Below are 17,109 nucleotides of genomic sequence, written 5' to 3' on the forward strand. Positions count from 1 at the left end.
AACTTCAAAGCCTATAAAAATAACCTTTTGGAGGACTTAAAAAGAGGAGGAACAAACACCAGATTGAAAGCTGAGAGTCAAGCCGTAAAGTTTAAACTTTATTCAATGATAATGTTTGACTTGATGGGGAACTAAACTGTTTATCTAAGATTATGATTGAACTCAATATATAATCTAATTTTTTTTTATCTCTCTTTTGCTTATGTTTGATGGATTTAAGATTGTTTATTTTATTTTGTTTTTAATGCTTCTAAGTGCCTAGTCACCAATTAGATTGAATTGGAACCTTAGGTTAAACCTTGAAGAAGGAGATTGAGGTAGATAGAATAGTGTATGATTGAATGCACTTAGTTGATTAGGTGGTTTGATTTGCATATAGGGTAGACATACACCTATAAGCCATATGTAGCCAAAATTAGAGCACAAACTTAATAAATCTTTCTTTAATTTAATTTTCATAGACATATAGTAAATTAATTGAGAAAGATATTTTTATGAGATACTCGATAGAGACTTATAAATAATTTAGGACTCTAGGTTAGCAACTTAATCCATTAAACTAAGTTATGAGAGAGAGAATAATCAAATAAAGTATTGAGAGATATCATAATCTTAGGTCTGGTAGTTAAGTGAGTTTTATTTACTATTTAATTTTAGTTTCAATTTATTATTTTTAATTTTTTTATTTTAATTGTTTGGATAAAATTAGGGTGTTATGATTTTAGTAGTTAACAGTAGGAATTAAACAATTCTTTGTGGGAACGATACTCTACTTCATTACTATATTACTTGTTAACGATACGTGCACTTACGTGAGAAATCAACAACAAAAGCCAATTATTGGAAGGCTGTCAAAGCTTACAACCAATAGAATTGAATGAAGCTATGATAAAGATAAAGGCTGAAAATGATGATGCATATAAGTGGTTGATGGAAAAACCACTAACATTGTGGCCAAGGCACACCTTTGACCCAAGTGTGAAGAGTGACCATGTAACCAACAACATGGTAGAAAGCTTCAACAACTGGATTAGGCTTGTCTGAGCCAAACCCATTTTGACTCTGTTTGAAGAAGTTAGAGTGAAGATAATGAAGAGATTCTATGACAGGTATGAGTAGGCATGCACATGGGAAGGCCAGGTGATCCCAAAAATTAAGAAATTGGATTTTGCCAAGTATAGTGGGAGGTTTTGTAAGGTTGTGCCTACCTCAGATAGTGAGTTTGATGTGTTTCAAGGTGGTAGGACTTATGCAGTTAGTTTAAGGTGACTAGGATAACCTGTCCTTATGGTGTTTGGAATATTTCAAGAATTTCTTGCAAGCATGCAGCAGCTTGCATAAGTCACAAAAGGGTGATATATAGCAATATTGTGACAATTAATATACTAAAGAAACTTTTATGCTAGCATACATTGATTACATTTGTAAAGCCTGACCTTATAAAATACTATTCATGATATACATGTGATGATAGCATGATTGCATGCTAGGAGAGTCTCGAAAAATTTACAAAAGTCGGTATTGTACCTAGAGGTACAACAAAGTTGATTTAATCCTCGAACTAGATCAAATAGGAATTTTAAGGTGAGATTAAGAGTTTCACAGTCCATGGATGACTTAAAATGGTAATTCGGAGTTTGAGGATCAATTTGGAGTCAAACTGAAATTTTCACTATCTAGGGGAAAAATTGTCATTTGCCACCTGGGGACAAAATGAGAATTTTAGAAAAGATTTTTTGACCCCATTTGACTTATTGGAGTATGATTTCAGGTTTAGAAGTGAAATTTTAATTTCGGTATAATTTGGAGTAAAAGGGTAAAATAGTAATTTTGCCACCTCAGGGGTAAAATTGTAATTTTCCACCATCAAGACATTTTTTCCAGCACATGGTCTTCCCTTATCTTCATTTTTGACCCTTGACTAATCATGTGGTGGAGATGAAATGTTTAAATTTTTAAAAATTTAAAAATAGACCAATAAGAAAATACCATGTGTCAAGCTAGGATATTTTATTATTTAACTAAAAAATCAGCATAAAGCAGCCCATTACTCTCCAAATATTTGGCCAAGCAAGGAAGAGAGAGAAAGAGAGGAAGAACAAACCCTAGGTGAGGAATTTCAAGAGAAAAAGTGTGGAAAATCAAGGAAAACAAGTGAAAAAGGTAGGATTGAACTTAAGCTTGAAATCTATTTTCCTTAAGCATTTCTCCTTATTTTCCATGCTTAAATTACATGTTTTCATGATGAATTGTTGACTGATCAAAATGGGTTAGGAGAGAGAAAGTTGTTAGATTAATTTGATTTTAAGTTATGTTAGTGTTTTTAGTTAGTTTAGCATATTTAGAAACAAAACAACAAGAAAAGAATTTATTTTCTCCCACAACCATTAATGGCCGAATTTACCATGTATGAGTGAGGATGAGTTTGATTTTTATTCTAGGAGAATTGGTTAAGAAATGATGAATTATGAGCCTAGAAAAATAATGAGAATTTTCGGAGCAAGAATACGAATTTTTACCCACTAGGGGTATTTTCGTAATTGGCTGTCGAGACTGATAATTTGCATCACATTGAGGGACATTAAGTCAATTTGGGTGCAATTGAGGTATAGAAACTGAAAAAAATTAATTTGGGATTAAATTGGACGCATTAGTAATTTAATCGGGTGATAAGACGAATTAGGCCAATATCGAGTTTAGATAGTTACCAATGCATTTTTGCATTCCATATTATGCATTAATAGTCTAAATTAGTTTAATTTCAATTTAGTACCAATGTAGAGAGTTTCTCAATTTTGTATTGTGTCAAGGTGGTGAGTCCTCCGATAAAGGCAAGGAAATTGCATCCGAGGACCAGTAGACAGAGTGCTTCGAAAGTCTGCATTCTAGACATTGTGAGTAAACTTACTGTCATTTTAATTATCTAGGGTGGTGTTTAGATGATTTCATGAATTCTATGGAAAAAGGAATTTAAAAAGGTAAATTTTCATGTTTTATGAATAAATGTGTTTCAATGAAATTAAATTATAAATTGTTTTGAAATTAATAGTGATTTTGAAAAATAGAGTACACGGAGACTGTTAATTGTGGCAATTTGATTGTTTAAATTGATTGGCTTATGATAAATCGGGCTTGATTGGCTAGTTGGCAATTGTATTGAAATACGAATTGTTTGGTTGCCTTGAAAGACTACGAATTACAAAATTGCCATATCATGTTATTGAGTTTTATTGTATGGTGGATTATATATATTAAATAATCACTGCAGTAGGGGGTTTCTGTGGACCAGCGTTTTAGAGGGGCACGGTAAACCCCATTATATTCTTACCTCAAATGGAGAGGCGCGTAGGGTATCTCCTGGAGTAAAGCTTAGGGTTCACTTCACTCCAAACCACCACGTGAGGGGGAACTCAGCCAACGACAAGGAATGGCTATGTTTTCAAAACAAAAACATGATTTATGTGAAATGTGAATTTTAATAGCCTTGGCGGTCTCGGTAGGATGCCTCCGCCAAGGTGTCCCCGAGAATGGATTTATGGCACAAGCCTAGTTTTTATGAGATTCATAAGCCTCTTTACATATTTTAAATGAAATGTATTCTAATACTGTGATCCAGTTTACGATGATTTACTTTATTGTCTCCATGTACTCAACTTTAGATATTTATGATGATGTCTGTTTACTCATTGAGATTTTATAATCTCACCACCCTTGTTTCCACCCATTTCAGGTTCAGTATAGGCTGTAGATAGCTGATCTCATCAAGAATTACCGTTGGATCTGCATTTTTCAAATCGTAGGTTCACAGTCCTCTTTACTTTTGTTTATTCGGGGGCCCTCTTGTTATTGTAAATTAAATGAAATATTTTGGCTTACTGTATTTCAATATGTATAAATTTATTTAGCTTTTATGCTATAAAAATTATTCACGTATAACTCTATAAATATTGTTTTATAAGAAAATAGAATATTTTACTTAATATTTCTTTTATTTTCTTATTATATTCAAATAACCGTAATTTCGTTTTAAATGAAGATTTTAGACTTTTAAACTCATTTTGAACATGAATCATGTGTTTTGTACTTTTATATTACGTTTTAGCCAGTTTCGAAATTTTTGAGAAAAATGACCAAAATACCCTTGTGAGACGAAAATTAATATTTTATTTATTTTTAGTTGAAAATAGTTTAAAATCTTTTAGAACACGATATTTGACAATGGTTCCTCACAAGGGAAATGAGAAACTGATAGTAAAGCCTTGCGGGGTTTCGGGTTGACATTCCGGGCAATGAGTGTCTATCGAGACACCGCGACAGTTACGGGCTCGAGGGTAGTACCGGGTTGTGACAATTCGATTGGTATCAGAGCTTTTGGTTTTAAAGATCAAAGTTTTTAGTTTTAAAGTTGTTTTAAAAATTTACAGTATCAATGTGGTCTCGAATTAAGTTAGGTTAGGTCGAATAGAATGCATGTATTTTCATATAGAGCCTAAGGTTTCCTAAACTTGCTCGTTTTCTCTTATAGATTACTATGCCTCCTCGACGCGGACGCCCACCTCTCACTAGATTGGTTGGGAGGGAAAGAGGTCGTTCCCAACGTTATCAGCTAGATGCAGTAAGGGAAGAATCGACTGCGTCTACCATTCGGGCAGCACTTGCTGCTGAGCAGGCTGATAGTCCTCCACATCCTCCACCTCCTCAGCCACCTACTGGTATTCCCGCCATGCCTACCAAGGCAGCACAAGCATTGGCAGCTTTCTTTACCGTAATGGCTGGTCAAGCTCAGATTGGTCAAGTTCTACCTATAATGCCTCCAGCTACTCCTTTAGTTCCACCACCAGTACAGGATGTATCCATTTCCAAGAAGCTAAAGAAGGCTAGACAGCTCGATTGTGTGTCTTTCGCGGGTGAGTTGGATGCCACTGTGGCAAAGGACTGGATTAATCAGGTTTCAGAGACTCTCTCTGATATGGGATTAGATGACGACATGAAGCTGACGGTGGCTACGAGATTATTAGAGAAGAGGGCTCATACTTGGTGAAATTCGGTGAAGTCTCGTTCCACTACTCCTCAAACATGGTCCGATTTTCTCAAAGAATTTGATGGTCAGTATTTCACTTACTTTCATCAGAAAGAAAAGAAAAGAGAATTTCTGAGTTTGAAATAGGGGAATCTAACTGTAGAGGAGTACGAGACTCGTTTTAATGAGTTGATGTTATATGTGCAAGATTTGATGAAATCTGAGCAGGATCATGCCAGTTATTTCGAGGAAGGGCTCCGTAATGAGATTAGAGAGCGGATAACAGTGACTGGTAGGGAGCCACATAAGGAGGTCGTACAGATGGCTTTACGGGCTGAGAAGCTCGCAACTGAGAATAGGAGGATTCAGACTGAGTTTGCAAAAAAGAGGAATCCTGGTATGTCTTCTAGTCAGCCAGTAAAAAGAGGCAAGGACTTAGCGACTTTAGGGAGCACTACTTCTGTTTTTGTGACATCTCCTCGACCTCCATTTCCACCATCACAGCAGAGACCTTCGAGGTTTAGCAGATCTGCTATGACTGGTTCTAGGAAGAGTTTCGGAGGTTCTGACAGATGCAAAAATTGTGGGAATTATCATAGTGGGCTATGTAGAGGGCCAACAAGATGTTTCCAATGTGGACAGACGAGTCATATTAGGAGTAATTGCCTACGATTAGGACGAGCCACTGTAGCTGCATCATCTCCACTAGCTCGCACTGATATGCAGAGAAGAGATTCTTCTGGGTTACCACCGAGACAAGGAGTAGCCATACGGTCCGGTGTGGAGAGTAATACCCCGGCACATCCACCTTCGAGACCACAGACTCGTACTTCGACAAGAGTTTTCGCTGTGACGGAAGATGAGGCACGGGTCCGACCTGGAGCAGTGACAGGTATTATGTCTTTATTTGATAAAGATGTTTATGTTTTGATAGATTCTAGCTCAGATAGATCTTATGTGAGTACGACATTTGCATCAATTGCTGATAGAAACCTGTCACCATTAGAGGGAGAAATTGTAGTGCATACCCCTCTATAGAGACTGTGGGGTAAAGGTAGGTGAGGAAGAATTTAGGGGTGACTTAATTCCTCTAGAGATCTTGGATTTTGATTTAATATTGGGTATGGACTGGTTAACTGCACATCAGGCAAACGTGGATTGTTTCTGAAAAGAAGTTGTTCTTCAGAATTCAGAGGGAGCAGAGATTGTGTTTGTAGAGGAACGTCGAGTATTACCATCTTGTGTAATCTCGGCCATCAAAGCTTCGAAATTAGTGCAAAAAGGGTATCCGACTTATATGGCATACGTGATTGATACTTCAAAGGGGGAACCTAAGTTAGAGAATGTCCCAATAGTAAGTGAGTTTCCTAATATATTTTCTGATGATTTACCGGGACTACCTCCTGATCGAGAGCTTGAGTTCTCTATTGATTTACTTATGGGTACCGCACCTATTTCTATTCCTCCATATAGAATGGCTCCGACAGAGTTGAAGGAACTGAAAGTCCAGTTGCAAGATTTGGTGGATAAAGGTTTCATTCGCCCTAGCATTTCTCCTTGGGGAGCACCAGTCTTATTTGTAAAGAAGAAGGATGGCACTCTTCGATTGTGTATCGATTACCGTCAGCTGAACAGAGTGACCATCAAGAGTAAATACCCTTTACCCCGGATAGATGATCTTTTTGATCAATTACGAGGTGCTATGGTATTCTCTAAGATTGATTTGAGATTTGGGTATTATCAGTTGAGGATTAAGGAGCAGGATGTCCCCAAGACTGTCTTCAGGACGCGTTATGGGCATTATGAGTTTCTAGTGATGCCGTTTGGTTTGACTAATGCCTTGACAGTTTTTATGGATCTTATGAACAGGGTGTTCCATCCATACTTGGATAAGTTTGTGATAGTATTCATAGATGACATCTTGGTTTATTCGAAGAATGATGATGAACATGCTGTCCATTTGCGCATTGTGTTGCAAACTTTGCGCGAGAGGCAACTCTATGCCAAGTTCTCTAAATGTGAATTCTGGTTGAAGGAAGTGGTTTTCTTGGGACATGTGGTGTCTGGAGCTGGAATTTATGTCGATCCCAAGAAGATTGAGGTAATCTTACAATGGGAGCAACCAAGAACGGTAACAGAGATTCGTAGTTTCCTTGGCTTAGCCGGTTATTATTGGAGATTTGTTCAGGGATTTTCATTTATAGCAGCTCTTTTGACTCGTTTGACTAGTAAAGGAGTTATGTTTGAGTGGGATGATGTTTGTGAGAATCGATTTCAGGAGCTAAAGAACCGGTTAACCTCCACTCTCGTCTTAACACTTCCTGTGAATGGAAAAGAATTTGTGGTATACAGTGATGCATCTAAGTTGGGATTAGGGTGTGTGTTGATGCAGGATGAGAAGGTAATAGCTTATGCTTCTCGGCAGTTGAAGAAGCACGAGACGAATTACCCTACTCATGACTTGGAGTTAGCAGCAGTAGTCTTCGCATTGAAGATTTGGAGACATTATTATATGGTGAGCGTTGTCGGATTTTTACTGATCATAAAAGCTTGAAATATTTGCTCACCCAAAAAGAGCTTAACTTGAGACAGAGACGATGGTTGGAGTTGATTAAGGATTACGACTTGGTGATTGATTATCATCTAGGAAAGGCAAATGTTGTAGCGAATGCTTTAAGTCGTAAATCCTCATCTTCATTAGCAGTACTTCAGAGTTCTTATTTTTCTATGTTACTTGAGATGAAATCTCTGGGGATCCAGTTGAATAATGGTGAGGATGGAACCTTATTTGCTAGTTTCGTCGTGAGACCTTCATTGTTGAATCAGATCAGAGAATTGCATAAATTTGATGATTGGTTGAAATAGGAAGTTTAAAAGCTGCAAGATGGAGAAACTAGTGAGTTTAGACTCAGCGATGATGGTACTTTGATGCTTAGAGACCGAATTTGTGTCCCTAAGGATGATCAGTTGAGACAAGCTATTTTGGAAGAAGCTCATTCTTCCGCCTATGCTTTACATCCCGAAAGCACCAATATGTATTGGACTATTAAAGAAAGTTATTGGTGGCCGGGTATGAAACGAGACATAGCAGAGTTTGTAGCGAAATGTCTCACATGCCAACAGATCAAGGCGGAGCATCAAAAATCGTCAGGTACTCTTCAGCCTTTATCGATTCCTGAATGGAAGTGGGAACACGTGACTATGGACTTTGTATTGGGTTTGCTGCGGACACAAAGTGGGAAGGATGCTATTTGGGTGATTGTGGATAGATTGACTAAGTCTGCCCATTTCTTGGCTATCCATAGCACGTATTCTATTGAGAGGCTGGCAAGACTTTATATAGATGAGGTTATGAGATTGCATGGAGTTCTAGTTTCTACTGTGTCAGATCGAAACCCTCGGTTTACTTCTCGATTTTGGCCAAAATTTTAGGAAGCTCTTGGAACTAAATTGAGATTTAGTATTGCCTTTCATCCGCTGACAGATGGTCAATCTGAGAGAACTATTCAAACCTTGGAGGATATGTTACGGGCTTGTGTCATTGACTTTATTGGGAGTTGGGACAGACACTTACCATTGGTGGAGTTCGCGTATAATAACAGTTTTCAGTCTAGTATTGGGATGGCACCATATGAGGCTTTGTATGGAAGGAAGTGCCTGTCAAGACCCGGTACTCCCCTCGAGCCAGTGACAACAGCCGCGGTGTCCCGGTAGACACTTATTACCCTGAATGTCAACCCGAAACCCCGTAAGGCTTTACTATAAGTTTTTCTGTTCCCTTGTGAGCAACCATTGTCAAATATCGTGTTCTAAAAGATTTTAAGCTGTTTCCAACTTTAAACAAATAAAATATTAATTTTTCGTCTCACAGGGGTATTTTGGTCATTTTTCTCAAAAATTTTGAAACTGGCTAAAACGTAATATACAAGTACAAAACACATAATTCATATTCAAAATGAGTTTAAAAGTCTAAAATCTTCATTTAAAACGAAATTATGGTTATTTGAATATAATAAGAAAATAAAAGAAATATTAAGTAAAATATTCTATTTTCTTATAAAACAATATTTATAGAGTTATATGTGAATAATTTTTATAGCGTAAAAGCTAAATAAATTTATACATACTTAAATACAGTAAGCCAAAATATTTAATTTAATTTACAATAACAAGAGTGCCCCTGAATAAACAAAAGTAAAGAGGACTGTGAACCTACGGTTTGGAAAATGCAGATCCCACTGTAGTCCTCGATGAGATCAGTTATCTACAGTCTATACTGAACCTGAAATGGGTGGAAAGGAGGGTGGTGAGATTATAAAATCTTAATGAGTAAACAAACATCATCATAAACATCTAGAGTTGAGTACATGGAGACAATAAAGTAAATCATCATAAACTGGGTTATACAATTAGAACACATCTCGTTCAAAATACGTAACAAGGCCTATGAATCTCATAAAAATCTAGGCTTGTGCCATAAATCCATTCTCGGGGACACCTTGGCTGAGGCATCCTACCGAGACCACCAAGGTTATTAAAATTCACATTTCACATAAATCATGTTTTTGTTTTGAAAATATAGCCATTCCTTGGCGTTGGCTGAGTTCCCCCTCACGTGGTGGTTTAGCGTGAAGTGAACCCTAAACTTTACCCCAGGAGATACCCTACGCGCCTCTCCGTTCGAGGTAAGAATATAATGGGGTTTACCGTGCCCCTCTAAAAGGCTGGTCCACAGAAACCCCCTACTGCAGTGATTAATTAATATATAATCCACTATATAATAAAACTCAATAACATGATATGTAAATTTTGTAATTCGCAGTTTTTCAAGGTAACCAAACAATTCGCATTTCAATACAATTACCAACTAGCCAATCATGCTCGATTTATCATAAGCCAGTCAATTTAAACAATCAAATTGCCACAATTAACAGTCTCCGTGTACTTCATTTTTCAAAATCATTATTATTTCCAAAACAATTTATAAATTAATTTCATTGAAACTCATTTATTCATAAAACATGAAAATTTACCTTTTTAAATTCCTTTTTCCATAGAATTCATGAAAGCATCTAAAAACCGCTCTAGATAATTAAAATGACAGTAAGTTTACTCACAATGTCTAGAATGCAGACTTTCGAAGCACTCTATCTATTGGTCCTCGGATGCAATTTTCTTGCCTTTATCAGAGGACTCACCACCTTGACACAGTACAAAATCGAAAATTTCACCAAGTTGGTACTAAATCAAAATTAAACTAATTTAGACTACCAATGCATGATATGGAATGCAAAAATGCACTGGTAACTATCTAAACTCGGTATTGGCCTAATTCGTCTTATCACCCGATGAAATTCCTAACGGGTCCGTTTAAACTCCAATTTAATTCTTTTTAGTTTCTATACCTTAATTGCACCCAAATTAACTTAATGTCCCTCAGTGTGGTGCAAATTATCAGTCCCAACAGCAAATTACTAAAATACCCCTAGTGGGTAAAAATTCATATTTTTGCTCCGAAAATTCCCATTATTTTTCAAGGCTTATAATTCATTATTCCTTAACCAATTCTCCTAGAATAAAATCAAACTTATCCTCACTCACTACATGGTAAATTCAGCCATTAATGGTTGGGGGAGAAAATAAATTCTTTTCTTGTTGTTTTGTTTCTAAATATGCTAAGCTAACTAAAAACACTAACATAAATTAAAATCAAATAAATCCAACAACTTTCTCTCTCCTAACCCATTTTTTCAGAATTGAATTCATCATGAAAACATGTAATTTAATCATGGAAAATAAAGAGAAATGCTTGGGAATAAGAAAACTCAAGCTTGATAGAAAAAATCTCACCTTTTTCACTTAATTTCCTTGAAAATTCACACTTTTTCTTTGATTTTCTCTCTCTAGGGTTTTGTTTTTGTTTTCTCTCTCTTCTTGCTGGTTTGGCCGGCCATGGGGTGGAAGATGAGCTGATTTTTGTGCCTTTTAAAAAGGAAAATAATAAATTAATAAATGCATGACACGTGGCATCATGTCATTGGTCCGTTTTTAAAATTTTAAAAATTTAAACATTTTATCTCCACCACATGATTAGTCAAGGGTCAAAGATGAAGATAAAGGAAGACCATGTGCTGGAAAAATATCCTGGTGGTGGAAAATTACAATTTTGCCCCTGAGGTGGCAAAATTACTATTTTACCCTTTTACTCCAAATTATACCGAAATTAAAATTTTTCACTTCTAAACCTCAAATCAAACTCCAATAAGTCAAATGGGGTCAAAAAGATCTTTTCTAAAATTCCCATTTTGTCCCCAGGTGGCAAATGATCATTTTGCCCCTAGTTAGTGAAAATTTCGATTTGACTCCAAATTGATCCTCAAACTCCAAATTACCATTTTAAGTCATCCATGAACTGTGAAACTCTTAATCTCACCTTAAAATTCCTATTTGATCTAGTTCGAGGATTAAATAAACTTTATTGTACCTCTAGGTACAATACCGACTTTTGTAAATTTTTCAGGACTCTCCTAGCATGCAATTATGCTATCATCACATGTATGTCATGAATAGTATTTTATAAGGTCAGGCTTTACAGTGCCGAACTCCGCTCTATTGGGATGAAGTAGGTGAGAGGAAATTGGTGAATGTGGAATTGATTGATCTGACAAATGATAAGGTCAAGGTTATCCGAGAGCGGTTAAAGACAGCTCAAGATAGGCAGAAGAATTATTCGGATAAACGAAGGAAAGATTTGGAGTTTGAAGTCGACGATAAAGTTTTTCTTAAGGTTTCTCCTTGGAAAGGTAATAATTTGAAAATTCCAAGTATTAAATCTTATTTGATTATACTATTGTGATAATTTGTGGTATTTATTGGATAATGAAAGGTGTGATTCGATTCGCGAAGAGAGGAAAGCTCAATCCAAGATACATTGGACCCTTTCGTATCATTGAAAGGATTGGGCCAGTGGCTTACAGACTTGAATTACCCCCAGAGTTAGATCGGATTCATAATGTCTTCCACGTCTCAATGTTGAAAAAGTATGTTCCTGATCCCTCTCACATTTTAGAGACACCTCCCATTGAGTTGCATGAGGATTTGAAGTTCGAGGTACAGCTTGTACGTATTCTAGATCGAAAGGATCGAGTGCTAAGGAACAAGAGCATTCCAATGGTGCAAGTATTGTGGAAGAATGCTTGAATGGAGGAGATGACGTGGGAAGTTGAGCACCAGATGAGAAGCCAATACCCACATCTTTTCTTCGAATCCGGTAAGTGAAATTTTGAGGTCAAAATTTTATTTTAAGGGGGGTAGTGCTATAAAGCCCGACCTTATAAAAAACTATTCATGACATACATGTGATGATAGCATGATTACATGCTAGGAGAGTCCCGAAAAATTTACAAAAGTTGGTATTGTACCTAGAGGTACAACAAAGTTGATTTAATCCTTGAACTAGATCAAATAGGAATTTTAAGGTGAGATTAAGAGTTTCACAGTCCATGGATGACTTAAAATGGTAATTCAAAGTTTGAGGATCAATTTGTAGTCAAACTGGAATTTTCACTATCAGGGGCAAATGGTCATTTGCCACTTAGGGATAAAATGAGAATTTTGAAAAAGATTTTTTGACCCCATTTGACTTATTAGAGTATAATTTGACTTATTGGAGAATGATTTGAGGTTTAGAAGTGAAAAATTTTAATTTCGGTATAATTTGGAGTAAAAGGGTAAAATGGTAATTTTGCCACCCTGGGGGCAAAATTGTAATTTTCTACCATCAGGACATTTTTTCCAGCACATGGTCTTCCCTTATCTTCATTTTTGACCCTTGACTAATCATGTGGTGGAGATGAAATGTTTAAATTTTTAAAATTTTAAAAATAGACCAATAAGAAAATGCCATGTGTCAAGCTTAGGATATTTTATTATTTAACTAAAAAATCAACATAAAGCAGCCCATTACTCTCCAAATATTCGGCCAAGCAAGGAAGAGAGAGAAAGAGAGGAAGAACAAACCCTAGGTGAGGAATTTCAAGAGAAAAAGTGTGGAAAATCAAGGAAAACAAGTGAAAAATGTAGGATTTTTCAACTTAAGCTTGAAATCTATTTTCCTTAAGCATTTCTCCTTATTTTCCATGCTTAAATTACATGTTTTCATGATGAATTGTTGGCTGATCAAAATGGGTTAGGAGAGAGAAAGTTGTTAGATTAATTTGATTTTAAGTTATGTTAGTGTTTTTAGTTAGTTTAGCATATTTAGAAACAAAACAACAAGAAAAGAATTTATTTTCTCTCACAACCATTAATGGCCGAATTTACCATGTATGAGTGAGGATGAGTTTGATTTTTATTCTAGGAGAATTGGTTAAGAAATGATGAATTATGAGCCTAGAAAAATAATGGGAATTTTCGGAGCAAGAATACGAATTTTTACCCACTAGGGGTATTTTCGTAATTTGCTGTCGAGACTGATAATTTACACCACACTGAGGGACATTAAGTCAATTTGGGTGCAATTGACGTATAGAAACTGAAAAAAATTAATTTGGGATTAAATTGGACACGTTAGTAATTTAATCGGGTGATAAGACGAATTAGGCCAATACCGAGTTTAGATAGTTACCAGTGCATTTTTGCATTCCATATTATGCATTAATAGTCTAAATTAGTTTAATTTCAATTTAGTACCAATGTAGTGAGTTTCTCAATTTTGTACTGTGTCAAAGTGGTGAGTCCTCCGATAAAGGCAAGAAAATTACATCCGAGGACCAATAGACAGAATGCTTCGAAAGTCTGCATTTTAGACATTGTGAGTAAACTTACTGTCATTTTAATTATCTAGGGTGATTTTTAGATGATTTCATGAATTCTATGGAAAAAGGAATTTAAAAAGGTAAATTTTCATGTTTTATGAATAAATGTGTTTCAATGAAATTAAATTATAAATTGTTTTGAAATTAATAGTGATTTTGAAAAATAGAGTACACGGAGACTATTAATTGTGGCAATTTGATTGTTTAAATTGATTGGCTTATGATAAATCGGGCATGATTGGCTAGTTGGCAATTGTATTGAAATACGAATTGTTTGGTTGCCTTGAAAGACTATGAATTACAAAATTGCCATATCATGTTATTTAGTTTTATTGTATGGTGGATCATATATATTAATTAATCACTACAGTAGGGGGTTTCTGTGGACTAGCCTTTTAGAGGGGCACGGTAAATCTCATTATATTCTTACCTCGAACGGAGAGGCGCGTAGGGTATCTCCTGGGGTAAAACTTAGGGTTCACTTCACGTCAAACCACCACGTGAGGGGGAACTCAGCCAACGCGAAGGAATGGCTATGTTTTCAAAACAAAAACATGATTTATGTGAAATGTGAATTTTAATAGCCTTGGCGGTCTTGGTAGGATGCCTTGGCCAAGGTGTCCCCGAGAATGGATTTATGGAACAAGCCTAGTTTTTATGAGATTTATAAGCCTCTTTACATATTTTAAATGAAATGTATTCTAATGCTGTGACCCAGTTTACGATGATTTACTTTATTGTCTCAATGTACTCAACTTTAGATATTTATGATGATGTCTGTTTACTCATTGGGATTTTATAATCTCACCACCCTCCTTTCCACCCATTTTAGGTTCAGTATAGGCTGTAGATAGCTGATCTCATAGAGGACTACTGTTGGATCTACATTTTCCAAACCGTAGGTTCACAGTCCTCTTTACTTTTGTTTATTCGGGGGCCCTCTTGTTATTGTAAATTAAATTAAATATTTTAGCTTACTGTATTTCAGTATGTATAAATTTATTTAGCTTTTACGCTAAAAAAATTATTCGCGTATAACTATATAAATATTGTTATATTGTTCCCATACCTAACATCACAATGGTTGAGTTTAGAAGGCAAGTTGATTCATAGGATCTTTCAATGCTCTGCCGTATGCCTGGCAAACCAAAAAAAATAGAAAAAGGGAACTTGGAGAAGCGCCATTTGGATCTGGCAATTCTTGGAGGATGAGCATTGTTAGGTGCACTTTCTGCCAAAGTCTTGGTCATAATCGAAAGACATGTCCTAAGGTTTCTGCAGGACATAATATGAACGTAATCCCTACAATTTATTTAGTCTTTTAACCTACACATTAATTATGCAGCTAATACATTTTTATATTTTAAATTGAAGTTAAATAACTAGTCTAAGTCTTTATCAAAAGTTGTTGGGTCTTTATCAGGAGCTCCTGGGTTTGCATCAAGAGTTGTTGGTGGGTTACATCAAAAACATCAAGGGGACCTTTTGCTAGTGTGCAAGGAAGACCTATTACTGCTACTCTAGGACATGGTGGTGCTGTTGTTGCTGTTAGAGGACATGGTGGTAGAGATGCTACTGTTGCTAAAGAACATGGTGGTGCTACTTAAATTGGTAGATCTACTTCATTTGTAAGGAAGCCTTCATTTCCTGTTGGACATGCTACCCTTATTGGCTCTACTTATTTGATAATGAATTTTGTGAATACATTATTTGAATATGGTGCTGATGTTGTTAGAAGGACACATGTAAATGTCTCTAATATTGTTCATATGTGAATCTAATACAATTAGGGTTTTTTGTGGTGTTTTTAATGGCTGGAATATAATTACAAAGGATATTGTCACGACCCGATACTCCCTTCAAGCCTATGACATCCGTCGCGATGTCTCGATAGACATTCATTACTCAAAATGTCAATCAAAACCTCGCAAGGCTCTCGCATCAGTTTTACATCTCCCCTGTGAGCAATAGTTACTAAATATCATGTTTTAAGGGATATAAACTATTTTAAAATCAAAACAAACAAAACAAAAAAAAAATAATTTCTGCCACATAGGGGTATTTTGGTCATTTTTATTTGAAAATTTTGAAACCTGGTGAAAATACAGTATACGATCAAAAAATATACATTTCTCATCTAAAAATAATTTTAGCAATCTAAATCATCCATTTGAAATGAAATTATGGCTAATCAAACTAAATAAAAATATTAAATAAAATATTTCATTTTCTTATAAAACAATATTTATAGAACTCTGCGTAAATAATTTTTGTAGCGTAAAAACAAAATATATTCATACATATAGTGGCACACGCAGCCAGGTATACAAAATATTCTACAATGACATGTGGGCTCCCAAAATAAACAAATATGTACAAGAAGGTAGACCTTTGATTTCTAAGGATGTAAATCCTAAAGTAGATCCTCGACGAAATTAGCTATCTACAAACTATCCTGATCCTGGAACGAGTGGAAAGGAGGGTGGTGAGTTTATATAAACTCAGTGAGTAAACAAACATCATCTAAAATATCTAAAGTCAAGTAAATGGAGACAACTTAAAATAGTTCATCATACAATGATTCATAACGTTTCAAACTCATTTCAACTAAATTAAATAATTTCATTTCACTCAAATAATCAACATGGCTTATGAATTTCTTAAAAATTTGGCTCATGCCAAAACTCATTCTCGAGGATAACTTGGCCGGGGCATCCAACCGAGTCCACCAAGGCTATTAAAGAAAAGTTCATATACGCATAAAACACATTTTTACGTTGAAAAGCATAGCCGTTCTTTGGCATTGGCTGAGTTCACCCTCACGTGGTGGTTTAGCATGTAGTGAACTTTAAAGCTTTACCTCAAGAGATACCCTCCGCGCCTCTCGTATCGAAGTAAAATATAACCGAATTTATCGTGCCCTTCTCTAATAGGCTGGTCCACGAAAACCCACCACTGCAGTGACTAATCAATATCCCACCAAATCAATAAAAGTTTCGACAGCATGACATGGCAATTATATTACTATCCAGCCTGTTAAGGCAAAACAAACAGTTCATACAATTTCAACATAATTTCCAATTCAGTCATTCATGCCAATATCACCATAAACCATTCAATTCAAACCATAAATTTACAACACAAACAAATAGTCTCCAATTACTCAATTTCTAAAATCATCATTCAATTTCAAAATGATTTACAAAACTCATTTCATTTAATCACATTTTACTTATAAAACATAAGGATTTACCATTTAAACTCATTTTTCTA

The sequence above is a fragment of the Theobroma cacao genome, chromosome 3 (genome assembly GCF_053813885.1).
Source record: "Theobroma cacao isolate CCN51 chromosome 3, ASM5381388v1, whole genome shotgun sequence".
NCBI lineage: Eukaryota > Viridiplantae > Streptophyta > Magnoliopsida > Malvales > Malvaceae > Theobroma > Theobroma cacao.